Below are 12,850 nucleotides of genomic sequence, written 5' to 3' on the forward strand. Positions count from 1 at the left end.
CCAAAGGCAAGCCCCCAGTAAATCCATTGCAGCTGGCTCTTAAAGTTCAAACCTGAAGTCTGTTGGTTGATGCATCCCCATTGAATGGAGTTGCTGTGGTAGAGTGTGGTGAGAGACATGGCTGCTGAGATTTTCATGGCCTAACTCATGTAGAGTTTAGAAGCTGAGGACCAAGATCCTAATCCCAGGCCCCAAACTCTCACTCCTAGGAGTAGTTCTTATTCAAATAAGTAGCCCAGCTGACTTCAATGGAATTATTCCATCAATAAGGAATATTCACAAGAGTATGGATTTGCAGAATTGGATCCCAAGACCTTGAAGTGATCCCAGGATTTAATGGGCAGTCAGTGCAGAGTACTGTTATGATGTGTCCTACTTGGCCTGGCCTGTCCATGAGGCACATTGCTGTATTCTGAACCAGAATCCTTTTTACTAGGCATGCACCACTTGTGAGGAGGGTTTTATGATGTGGTTACCTTAGCTCCAGGGGTGGAATGAGCCCACCAATTCCTATGATGTAATAGCTGTCAAATGATAATGACTTTTTGACATTGCCTGACTTGGACTGCAGTTGAACCAGTGACTTAAAGATGGTAGGCTCCATATCTCATTGCTTGGGAGGGTTGCTCCAGTGAGGATGGTAGATTATAGGAATCAACATTATTACTTTTGAGCATCTGTTACTGGTATGTTCTTAACACTATTTCTCAATTAAAATTTTAAAAAAAGAAGAGTTATAGACAGGTAGGAACTCATTGTTACATATAGCACAAAGTACATACCAATGTAAATATGCTGTTAAGCCATAATCCATTTTAATCAACAATCTAGCATAAAACAAGCATAAACAAGTCTTGATATTTTAGTCTTCAATTTCATTAGCTCTGTTGAACCCCTGGAGCATCATTACAGTAATATTTTTAAATATATTTGCTTCTTGGACTTTATTGGCTGAATTAGTTATGCATCTAATCTTACGTGTACTTGAACATATGATTTAAAGTGTTGTTAAGTAAGAAAGAAGCTCATTATAAGAATAATGAATAATCTATTCACTAAGAATAGTCAAAACCAAATACTGAAATCTAATGTAGTTTAAACTGACAAGCAATTATCATGAGGCATATACATTTGATTTATCCAGTAAATTAAGAATTTTAAATAGCAGGATGCTAACTAGTGAAGTTGTCTGACAAAATTAGTGGTTTTCTTTTACCAAATTGATCCTAATTTCTACCAATGTATTTAGTTTTCACAAATTATTTCCCAAATAGTGTAAGCAAACAGTTTGCCAGCAACCCAAAGGCTGAAATACTTCCTTTGACTATGTCTCTGGCATTTTTCTATTTGTTGTGTTTGATTGGTTATGTAAATTATATGATATGGTTTCTGCTCCCTGGCTGGAAGTCAAATTTTTTAAATAGGAGTATAATGAATGAGGAATAGCCAGTAACAAATAACAAATGACACACTTCCTGTAAGGGTTTAACACAAATGAATGAAAAAATTACTGAAACTTCCACGATTCACAGATATTCCTATGATTCAATGGACTATCATTTAAATATGCATACAGAACAATATGACCCCATGTAAAACAGAAGAAAGAACTCATGTTTATTAACAAAAATAATGACTCACTTATTGTATTATTTAATCAGTTCTAAATTTAGCTATTTATTTATAATCTGTACTATGAGATCACCTGACGGCTGAGAGGTCAGTGCTACATTGTGCTAAGCACTTTTCCTTACACATGCAAAAGAAGTCTCTTCCCCAAGACAGTAGCTACAGAATCTGACCCACTCCAGATCATGCCAGGAAGGAGGTGAATGCTGCTGAGTCCTCCCAGAGAGGAATGGCCTTTAAAGGGACAGGCCGTTAGGAAGTTTCTGCTAAACATTTCCTTCACACTCAGGGTGAGGGAGAGAGCAAACAACTCAAGCACATCAAATCTTTTAACTGGGAAAGCAGTAGGCTGGTTAAAAACCTACCAGGTGGCAATTCATCTATTGTTTTTAACTTAGAATTTAAAACAAGTCACACACAAAATCATCTAGCTCTGGATATTCCTGGGCCATGTTAGTAAATGCTCTAACGGTTTCTCTTTTGTTTCATCCCCCATTTCCTCCTACTGTACGTTGCATTCACTGTTGTGTCTTGCATTAAAACACACAGTGAGCTCTTGGGGGCAGAGACTCTCTGCTTTGTGTTTGGACACCACTTGGCGCAATGGGTTCTGATCCTGGCTTGTGCCCTAGATGTTACTGCAATATTAATACTATTACAACTGCTAATAATTTAATAAGTGGCATGATAAGAGAGCATGTCCTATGGTGACCACATCCAATGTCTAGTCTGTAAGTTGAAAGGGTTTTTGGATGATACTCAGAGGATGTGTAACGTTTTAGGGAACTTTCTGCCCAATAGAGCTGGACAAAATGATTTGCATGAGTATTTGTATACAAAACCACATATTTTGTTTCAGTTTTTGGGCCCCAGAACCATTACTGCAGGGATTACTTTCATGAGTAAGGCCCATTCGTGTGAGTAATGGCTGTTGTACTCTTTATCAGTTTGATCCAGGATGAAATGCCTTCTGTCTGCAGAAACTGCTTTTTGTTTCTATGAAAATTCAAGGAGAGAATGAGAAATGCACTGATTTTTGCATGCCCGTGAGTCCAGGAGGTTTTGTTGGCTTTTCTGACAGTGTATATTCTGAGGTATTTTTTTTTTTTTGCCCAGCTTTAACTCTCATGTCTACAAAGTCATGTCTCCACTGCAAGGAGTTGTAATTTTTGCAGGATGAGCAGGAGGAGGGTAGAATTTGACCTAAACTATTCAATATATTCTGAGTAAGTTAGTGACTGAGAATGTGGTCAAAAGGAAGACCAGGAGCCTTCCAATCCTAAATTCTGGCTGAACTGCGCTGTGTGCCTAACCCAGTATGTGTTTGATGGGAGGAAGGCAGGTGAAAGTGGCTTTAAGTCACCTTTCTGCTTCTCTGATCATTGGCTTCACTGGGATGGAGCAGAGCAAACCAGTCCCTGTTGTAAATTCTGCTGGCTATAGTATTCCTTTAGGAACCACTTGCTAGCCTGGGCTCACTGGAGTGAGCTCTGCTGTAGCACCACTCAGTCTGCCACCATCTCCCCCCCTCTGCGTCCTACACCTTGGTTGGAGGCAGGGGTAGGGTTGTTGAGCAGAGGAACTAGAAAAGGCCATGGTGGCTTCGTCTTACCCATGGATTCTTCTGTGTCAGATGAATTCCTGGTTGCCCTATTAGAGTAGCTCTTTCCCCTTTGTCCTACCAAAGCAGTGCAAAGGGACAGAGCTTAGGCCCAGGATCTGGTCCAAGGATGTGAAGACTTTATTCTCTCCTATTTCTGAGTCCTCTACAAGTGTTTTCTGGCTCTCCACTCAAGAGTGCTAATAAAACTACACCAAAGTTAACTGAAAAGGGAGATTTTTAAAATATCTTCTTCATTAGCCCTTGAAAGCAACTCTAAATCCATTCTACTGCAAGGCCCCTACTATATACAGAAAGCTGTCAGGGTTCCTTCCTCACTCTGAACTCTGGGGTACAGATGTGGGGACCTCCATGAAAGACCCCCTAAGCTTATTTTTACCAGCTTAGGTTAAAAACTTCCCCAAGGCACAAATTCCTTTCTAGCCTTAGTATCGCTGCCACCACCAAATGATTTAAACAAACATTCAGGGAGGGCCACTTGGAGCCCTACCTTCTCCAAATATCCCCCTCAAACCCCTACACCCTCTTTCCTGGGGAGAATTGATAATAATATCCTCACCAATTTGTACAGGTGAACACAGACCCAAGTCCTTGGATCTTAAGAACAATGAAAGAAGAATTTTAATTAAAGAAAAGGTAAGAGAATCACCTCTGTAAGGATGGTAAGTACTTTACAGAATAACAAAAGACTCAAGAACACGAAGGATTTCCCCTCTGGGCAAAATCTTAAAGTTACTAAAACAGGGATAAAACTCCCACTTAGCACAGGGAAAATTCACAAGCTAAAACAAAAGGTAATCTAACACTTTTCTTTTCTGCTATTACTCACTATTTCTGCTAGACTAGATGCTTAGATTAGATATGCTTAAGGAGATATAATTTTCCTGTCCTGGTTTCTTTGCTGGCTCCCAGAGACTCAGACCAAAACCTTCCCCCACAGATTTGAAAGTATCTTTTCCCCTTATAGGTCCTTTTGGTCAGGTGTCACCCAGGTTATCTGAGCTTCTTAACCCTTTACAGGCTACCCTTAGCTGTATGTTTATGACAAAAGTTCAGACTCATTTTAAATTTGGGCAAAGTATACCTTGAATGGCACCACTTCTATAACTGTATTGGTCCTATAATGTAACATTTTTATGCCTCATGCACATCTAAAAATGATCTTGGTGAAAGTAAGGTGTGGCAAAGTCAGGACACTTAGCTACCAGGAGAGGGGTAGTAATTAGTCCCAGAAGGCTTAACCATGGAGGAATAAGGTTCAGCTGCAACAGGGGTTACCAGGGAGCTAATTAGTTTCAGCTGCCCCAATGGCTGGAGGCCTTTTTAAACCCTCCCTGGCAGGGAAGCAGAGGGGAGGAGAGAAGTAGAGTAGCTGCCAGCGAGTAGGGGCAGCTGAACTCTGAAACTTTTCTTGCAAGGCAGATTGCACTCTCCCCAGAAGGAGAGGAAAACAGAACCAGGGCCTGACTGAGAAGGGATCAGCCAGACCCTGTGCGACTGTGAAGGGCTTTTTGCTTTGCCTAAGCCTGTGTCTCCAAGGCTAAGAAGGACTGAGCTAGCAGAGGAGAGGCAGGTACTTTGCCACATGTGGTGTCAGGGGTGGGATGTACTAGTGAGTGAGGCTCGGTGGCAAGCCATCGCAGGACAAGGTTAAAAAAAAAAAAAAGAAAAAAAGAGAGAGAGAGAGAAAAAAATTTGGGGAGTGAAAAATGGAGGATGTACTGAAGGCATTGATGCAGGCCACCGCGGCTCAACAAGAGGCTACCCAAGTACAGGTGGCGGCCCAGCGAGAGTCTGTATGGGTACAACAGGAGACCAACCAGCTGCTGATGAGCCAGGCGGCCCAAGATCGAGCCACCCTGACTGAGGTAGTGAACCAGTTGAAGGCCCTGACCACGATGACGCACGAGGCCCAGGGGACCTGGCCGCTACGGGCAAGCAACTACTTACAGAAGATGACAACAGATGACGATATAGAGGCGTATCTCCTCGCGTTCGAGAGGATGGCACTGCGGGAGGCCTGGCCCCAAGACCAGTGGGCAGGTCTGCTGGCTCCATTCTTGTGTGGGGAGGCCCAGAAAGCCTACTTCGACATGACCACAGAAGCAGCTATGGATTACCCTCGGCTGAAGGCGGAAATCCTGGCGAGGGCAGGCGTGACGTCAGCCATAAGGGCCTAGCACTTCCACGAGTGGAAGTACCGGGAGGATAAACCACTGCGGAAGTGGCTCCGCCCCGAGGCCTGTGGGCCGGAGAAGGTAGTAGAAACCCTGGTATTGGACAGGTACATGAATGGGTTGCTGCCGGACATACGGGGGTGGGTCCGCCAATATGATCCCTCCTCTTATGATGATCTAGTTGCTCTCGTGGAGAGGCACTTAGAAGCCCAAGAACTTTCTCAGACCACCAGGGGAGGAAGGCGCCAGTATCGGAGACCAGCCTCTGCACTGAGGCCACGGTTTGCCCTAGCTCCAGGCCGGAAAATGGAGGGGAGGCAGGAGGCGGAAGTGCCGCCGGCAGTCCCGGAGAGACTGGGGGACTGGGAAAGAAAGGCTCAGGGGATAAATCCCAGCAGCCCGAAAAATAGGGGGCTGCCCCGAGAGCGGTACCGCTGTTATGTCTGTGGTGAATTAGGGCATATTGCTGCCCAAGGCCCTAATCTAGGAGAGCCCATGCAGTGTGAACTGGGAGATATAGGGGGACCATGTGAGCTAATAAGTCTAGTCGGGGTTGTGATGGTCCCCCATAGGTACACTAGGCCCGTTAAGCTGAATGGTATAGAGACCACAGCATTAATAGACTCGGGAAGTGCAGTCACACTGGTCTCAGGGAAGCTGGTCAGGCCGGGCCAACTATCCCAGGCCAAGCGCTCACGAATATCCTGTGTACATGGGGATATCAGCTATTACCCGACCGCCCCCGTATGCATAGAAGTTCTTGGGAACCCCGCTGAGTTGACAGTGGGAGTTGTTCTGAAACTCCCTTACCCTGTCCTTATCGGACGAGACTTCCCGGGGTTTGATGGCCTACTCTCTGGGGACAAGGGAGAAGGAAAGAAGGACCCTGGGACCCAAAGGGTGGCCCAGATCAGGGACCCTCTCCCTGCCTTCCACGAGTTTAGCCAGGATGTGTTCTTCCCACCAGGGAAGTCCAGGAAGACTCAAAGGGAACGGAGGGCAGATAAAAGGAGAGGGACAAAGATCCTGACCCGGTACCTGACGCCTACACTGGCAGGGGAAAGAGGGGACTCAGCTGACAGCGGGACGAGGTTGGCCAACTACAACCCAGTTGTTGGACCGGGTTCCACAGGTGCTGTCCCTGAGGGGGAGAGAGAGGTAGACCCCCCGAAATAGGGCCAATAGGGACCGCATGCGGGACTTTTGGTCAGGATCAGGCCAATGATCCCATATACCACAACATTTTTAAGGAAGTAGTCGAGGTAAATGAGGTCCCAGTGGAGGAGAGAACTAAGGGCCCAGGGCCGTATTATATGATTAAAAAAGATCTACTGTATAGAGTAGTCCGTGTCCAAGAGCAAGTCATTGAACAACTCTTGATCCCCCGGAAGCATCAAAAAGCGGTAATGGATCTGGCCCACAGTCATCTATTTGGGGCCCACCTGGGGAGGGATAAGACCCTCGATCGGATTCTACAGAGGTTTTTTTGGCCTGGTATTTATGCGGCCGTCCGGTGATATTGTTCCTTCTGTCCGGAGTGCCAAATGCATGGGCCCCGACCATACTTAAGGGCCCCTCTGGTACCTCTACCAATTATTGAGGTTCCATTCAAGCGAATAGCTATGGACATAGTGGGGCCATTGGAGATGTCGGCCCGGGGCCATCAATACATCCTAGTAGTACTAGATTATGCCACCCGATACCCCGAGGCCATCCCCCTATGGAATGCCATGTCCAAGACCATAGCCAAAGAGTTAGTCCAGATATTCTCCAGAGTAGGGATACCTAAGGAGATCCTGATGGACCAAGGGACTCCCTTTGTTTCTAAACTGATGACGGACTTGTGTACCATGCTCCACATACAGACCCTCAGAACGTCGGTCTACCATCCCCAGACTGATGGCCTCGTTGAACGTTTTAATAGGACGTTGAAGAGCCTGTTGTGGAAGGTGATTAGCCACGATGGAAAAGACTGGGATGCCCTGCTACCTTATGTACTGTTTGCCGTACGAGAAGTTCCTCAGGCTTCCACTGGATTCTCCCCCTTTGAGCTGTTATATGGTTGACACCCCAGGGGCATACTGAACCTGGCTAAAGAAGACTGGGAAGAACAGCCGAACCCGGGGAGAAACATTGTGGAACATGTGCTGCAAATGAAAGACCAAACAGCCTGAGTCACTGCCCTTGTGCGCGAACACATTGAGGAGGCCCAAGGGACGCAACGGACGTACTATAATCATCAAGCACAGTCCCAGAAGTTCCAGGTGGGAGACTGGGTGATGGTGCTCATACCCACGGTGGAGAGCAAGCTCCTGGCCAGATGGCAGGGGCCCTATGAGGTAATTGAAGCTGTAGGAGAAGTTGACTATAAGGTCCGGCAGCCAGGTCGCCGGAAGCTGGAGCAGATCTACCATATAAATCTACTGAAACCTTGGCAGGATAGAGAAGGTCTGGTAGCTGCGCTGGGGGCACCATCCCCTAAAGGCGATCAGCCCAACCTGGTAGGAATATCCCCGGAGCTGACCCTGGAACAACGATCGAAGTGGTCAGCCTGATCAAACGCAACCAGGATGTGTTCTCGGAAAAGCCAGGCAGGACTACTGAGGTTCACCATCACATCTTCACAGAACCTGGAGTGAAGGTGCACGTCAAGCCATACCGGATCCCGGAGGCCAAGAGAGAAGAGATTACGAAAGAGGTCAGGAAGATGCTGGCCTTAGGAGTCATTGAAGAGTCTCATAGTCAATGGTCCAGTCCCATGGTTTTAGTGCCTAAGCCAGATGGCAGTACGAGGTTCTGCAATGACTTCCGCAAGCTAAATGAGGTGTCCCGATTTGATGCCTACCCTTTACCCAGGATAGATGAGTTGATTGACAGACTGGGAAAAGCCCGCTTCATGTCTACCCTTTATCTTACTAAGGGCTATTGGCAGATCCCCCTGGCTAAAGCCGACAAGGAGAAGACGGCCTTTGCAACCCCAGAAGGACTATATCAGTACACTGTTCTTCCCTTTGGGTTGCATGGGGCCCCCGCTACCTTCCAGCGGCTGATGGACAAACTGTTACGGTCCCATGGGGAGTATGCTGCTGCCTATCTTGATGATGTCATCATATATAGCCCCGACTGGGAGACGCACCTAAGAAAGGTAGAGGCAGTCCTGGATACCCTGAGAAAGGCCTGACTGACTGCAAATCCCTCCAAATGTTCGATCGGGTTAGCTGAGGCCAAATACCTTGGATATATAGTGGGGAGGGGCGTGGTGAGGCCCCAACTCAACAAGCTAGACGCCATACAGAAGTGGCCCCGACCACTCCGGAAAAAACAGGTCCGAGCATTCCTGGGACTCATGGGGTACTATAGACATTTCATTCCCCACTTCGCCACCAGGGCATGCCCATTAACGGACCTGACCAGGGCTCGGGGCCCAGACATAGTAAAATGGTCTGCTGCGGCCGAAGCCGTTTTTGCAGATCTGCGAACGGCCCTCTGCACAGACCCCGTACTGATAGCCCCAGACTGGAGCGAGGAGTTTATCCTACAAACAGATGCCTCTGAAGTAGGGCTAGGGGCGGTGCTTTCACAAATGGTCGGAGATGACGAACACCCCGTCCTCTTCCTCAGTAGAAAGCTCCTGCCTAGGGAACGGAAGTACGCCATCGTGGAAAAGGAATGCTTGGCAGTAAAATGGGCCGTTGAAAGCCTCTGCTACTATTTACTGGGACGGAGGTTTACCCTGGTCATGGACCATGCCCCGTTGCAGTGAATGCACCAAAACAAGGACAAAAATGTGAGAGTAACGAGATGGTTCCTATTGCTTCAACCCTTCCACTTCACGGTGCGACACAGATAGGGAACCCAACATGGCAATGAGGATGGCCTGTCGAGGGTGCACTGCTTTCCGACCCAAGTAGCCCAACCCCGTAGTGTTGAGCAGGGCGGAGGGATATGTGGCAAACTCAGGACACTTAGCTACCAGGAGAGGGGTAGTAATTAGTCCCAGAAGGCTTAACCATGGAGGAATAAGGTTCAGCTGCAACAGGGGTTACCAGGGAGCTAATTAGTTTCAGCTAGCCCCAATGGCTGGAGACCTTTTTAAACCCTCCCTGGCAGGGAAGCAGGGGGGAGGAGAGAAGTAGAGTAGCTGCCAGTGAGTAGGGGCAGCTGAACTCTGAAACTTTTCTTGCAAGGCAGATTGCACTCTCCCCAGAAGGAGAGGAAAACAGAACCAGGGCCTGACTGAGAAGGGATCAGCTAGACCTTGCGCGACTGTGAAGGGCTTTTTGCTTTGCCCAAGCCTGTGTCTCTAAGGCTAAGAAGGACTGAGCTAGCAGAGGAGAGGCAGGTACTTTGCTACAAAGGTCAAGCTTGCTAAAAATTTAGAGAAACAAATATGTATATAGTTGTGGACATTAGAAAAAATTGGTGGATGTGAAAAAGGCATGTTTCTGGAATTCTCACTGAGAACGCACAGTTATAAAAATCTACATTTTTCTAGGTGAATTAAACACAAAAATAAACAACCGTGTCAAAGACTTCTAAACTGTTCAAATTGAGGACTGTTTAATATTGCAATCTGATGATAAATTCCAATTACCAATAGCTCCTCCTTCAAATTTCTCATCAAGATCCATCTCTGAAATGACATCTATAGGATATCAGCTAATTTATGATAAGTAAAATGAGTGTCCAATGAGGCTAGATAACATTCTATTACTCTTTCTCCTTATGTGTGTGCACATTCATACATACCCACACTATACATATATACACACACAATTTGCATGTATAAATGTACATTTATTTTGCATCTGTATATGAAAATTGTATACATTTGATTGCATCCCTCTCCTATTTGTATGTTGCTCCTCTGTTTAGATAATAAACTCCTAGGCACTGAGATCATGGCTTCATACTTGTTTGCACAGTGCCTCACACAATGGAATCCCAATCAGCACAAAAATATGAGTTAATCAACCTTTTAAAAAATCTTTTCTCTTCTTACTATATTCTTTTTATATTTTCTGTTTCTTGAAGATATCACTCAGTGATGCATTACGGGATACTACAGATGACAAGGATTGAATGGGTTGCAATGAGATGTCTGGTATTTGTGAAGCTTCATTCTGTATTATTGTCATTGAATCTGGAAGCACCAAGAAGATTTCACAAAGAAAAAAAGGCCAGTTAATGAAAGCATTAAGCACAAAAATCTGTACTGAATGCCCCCCTCCCTTTTTTTTTTTTTTTTTTTTTGCTTTGCACTTCACTTAGAAAGGAAAGATCAGTTCAGGCTTGAAAAATCTTCAAATTCCATAAAAATTCCTGCAAAGGACAACAACCTAGACTAATTAAACCCAGGACACAGTTTACTAATTAAAATCAAAGCCAAACATATAGAACAGAGTAAACAAATCTTTTGCAAGATGTTTTTCAGTGATCTATTTCAGAGCTGACTTGTGTCATGGAATATTTTTCCTCTGAATAGGAAAAACACTAAAATCTGTTACCACATCGTTCTGCCTTGAAATACCTTATGCAATTGACTGTCACTTTAGAAGTACAGTATCTGACACTGAGAAGTCAGTTGGTTTGGATTTTGCATTGTGTTTATGTGAAGCAAAGTTGTTTTTGAGCCATGCAGACAGGTTATGGTTTTCCAAAGATTCAGAAAGGTGTTCTCAGGAAAAAGAGATATTTTTCTTAATATTTTAGACTATACAAATATTTTCTCATCATCAAATATTTACTCAGACAAATTGATGACAGGACCAAAACTCAGATTTGATCATTCCTAGATTTAATATTCCTTTTCTTGTACAACTATTCATGTAGGGAAAAGTTTTCAAAAAAGTGCCTAGCTGATTTAAGAGCCTCAATCTCATTTCAGAAGTGGCTTTGGGCATTTAGGAGAGATTTAGGCTCCTAAATGTCCAAAATGGGACTTAGGCAGTTTTGAAAACATTACCCTTATTGTAAAAAACATTATGTGAAATTAGTCTTTTTAATATTTTCAGCATTTGGATTAGAGGACTGCATCTTGCCTGACACTTAACCTTTACAATTGACCTAAAACCAATCAGCATAACCATTTGCTTGCTCAGAAACAACTATAAAGGTTTGAAATACCTCCATCACATAATATTTATAAGAGTCCATTCATTCCACATGATAGCTGTTGACATCACTGGGAGTAGGACTGGGCCCAAAGTTTTGATTTGAAAAATGAAAATTCAAATACACTCTTTGGGACATGATCATTTCACCCCAGAGACTTCTTTGAAGACTGTTATAAATTCCATTACTTCTGTAGTGAAGAATATGCGATGTCCCTATAAGGTCCAAAACCAGATCATTCAGAGAATTGAGCAAATGACAATATTATAAGTTACAACAAATATTGACAAGGATAGTAAGGGCAACCAAATGTTTCAGAGTGCACACATGCACTCCTCTTAGTTTCTAGCTTAGAAAAGACTTATTCAGGTTGCAAAAAATCTACACAAACCTATTTGTAATGTACAATTATTTAAATAATTTATTAAAACTCAGTTGACAATATAAGTATGTTGCTCAGCAGTGTGGATTTTTCATACCCCTGAGTGACCTAGTTATACCAATATAGGTCTGTAGTGTGGACCTGGGTTTAGCATCAGAGGGATTCTGGCAGGTTTAATTAAATATTGCAAACAAAGGCTAACCAAATTAATGATGATAGGTTATATATATTACATGTATCAGCCTTATTTAAATAAAACTAGTGAAATGAGGTAGCCTCTGAATCTTACTTTAATCTACTTATTGGGCCTTATTATTAAAATCATGCTTATCAGCTGTGATCACTAAACCACATAGTTCCTGGCTAGGGGGGAAAACAGATTCCCCACTTGCCGCCTGTGCACTGTCCTCTTCCTCCTCTTCGTCCTCCAATGACTCTTCCTCCTTGCTCTGTGCAACTCCCCCTTTGCAGGTGTCCACAAACAGTGGTGGGCTAGTGGTGGCATCACCCCCCGTAATTATATGCAGCTCACAGTAGAAGCGGAATGTATGGGACTGTGACCCAGAGCACCTGTTTGCCTCCCAGGCTTTTTAGTATGCTTGCCTGAGCTCCTTGATTTTTGTACTACACTGCTCTGTGTCCCTGGAGTAGCCTTTTTCCGTCATGGCCTTGAAGACTTTAGCGTACATATTTGCGTTCCCTTTTTTGGAACGTATTTCTGCCATAACAGACTCATCTCCCCGACATGTGATGAGATCCAGTACCTCCTGTTTGGAGCATGCTGGAGCTTGTCTGTGAATCCAGGACTGTGTGACCTCTTGTGATGGTAGACGCTGCATGGTCGCCTGTGATGGTGGACTGTGCTGACGGTCACCTGTGCTGATGGTGACCAAATAGGAAATGAAATTCAAAAGTTCCTGGGACTTT

The sequence above is a fragment of the Gopherus flavomarginatus genome, chromosome 4 (assembly GCF_025201925.1).
Source record: "Gopherus flavomarginatus isolate rGopFla2 chromosome 4, rGopFla2.mat.asm, whole genome shotgun sequence".
Taxonomy (NCBI): Eukaryota; Metazoa; Chordata; order Testudines; family Testudinidae; genus Gopherus; species Gopherus flavomarginatus.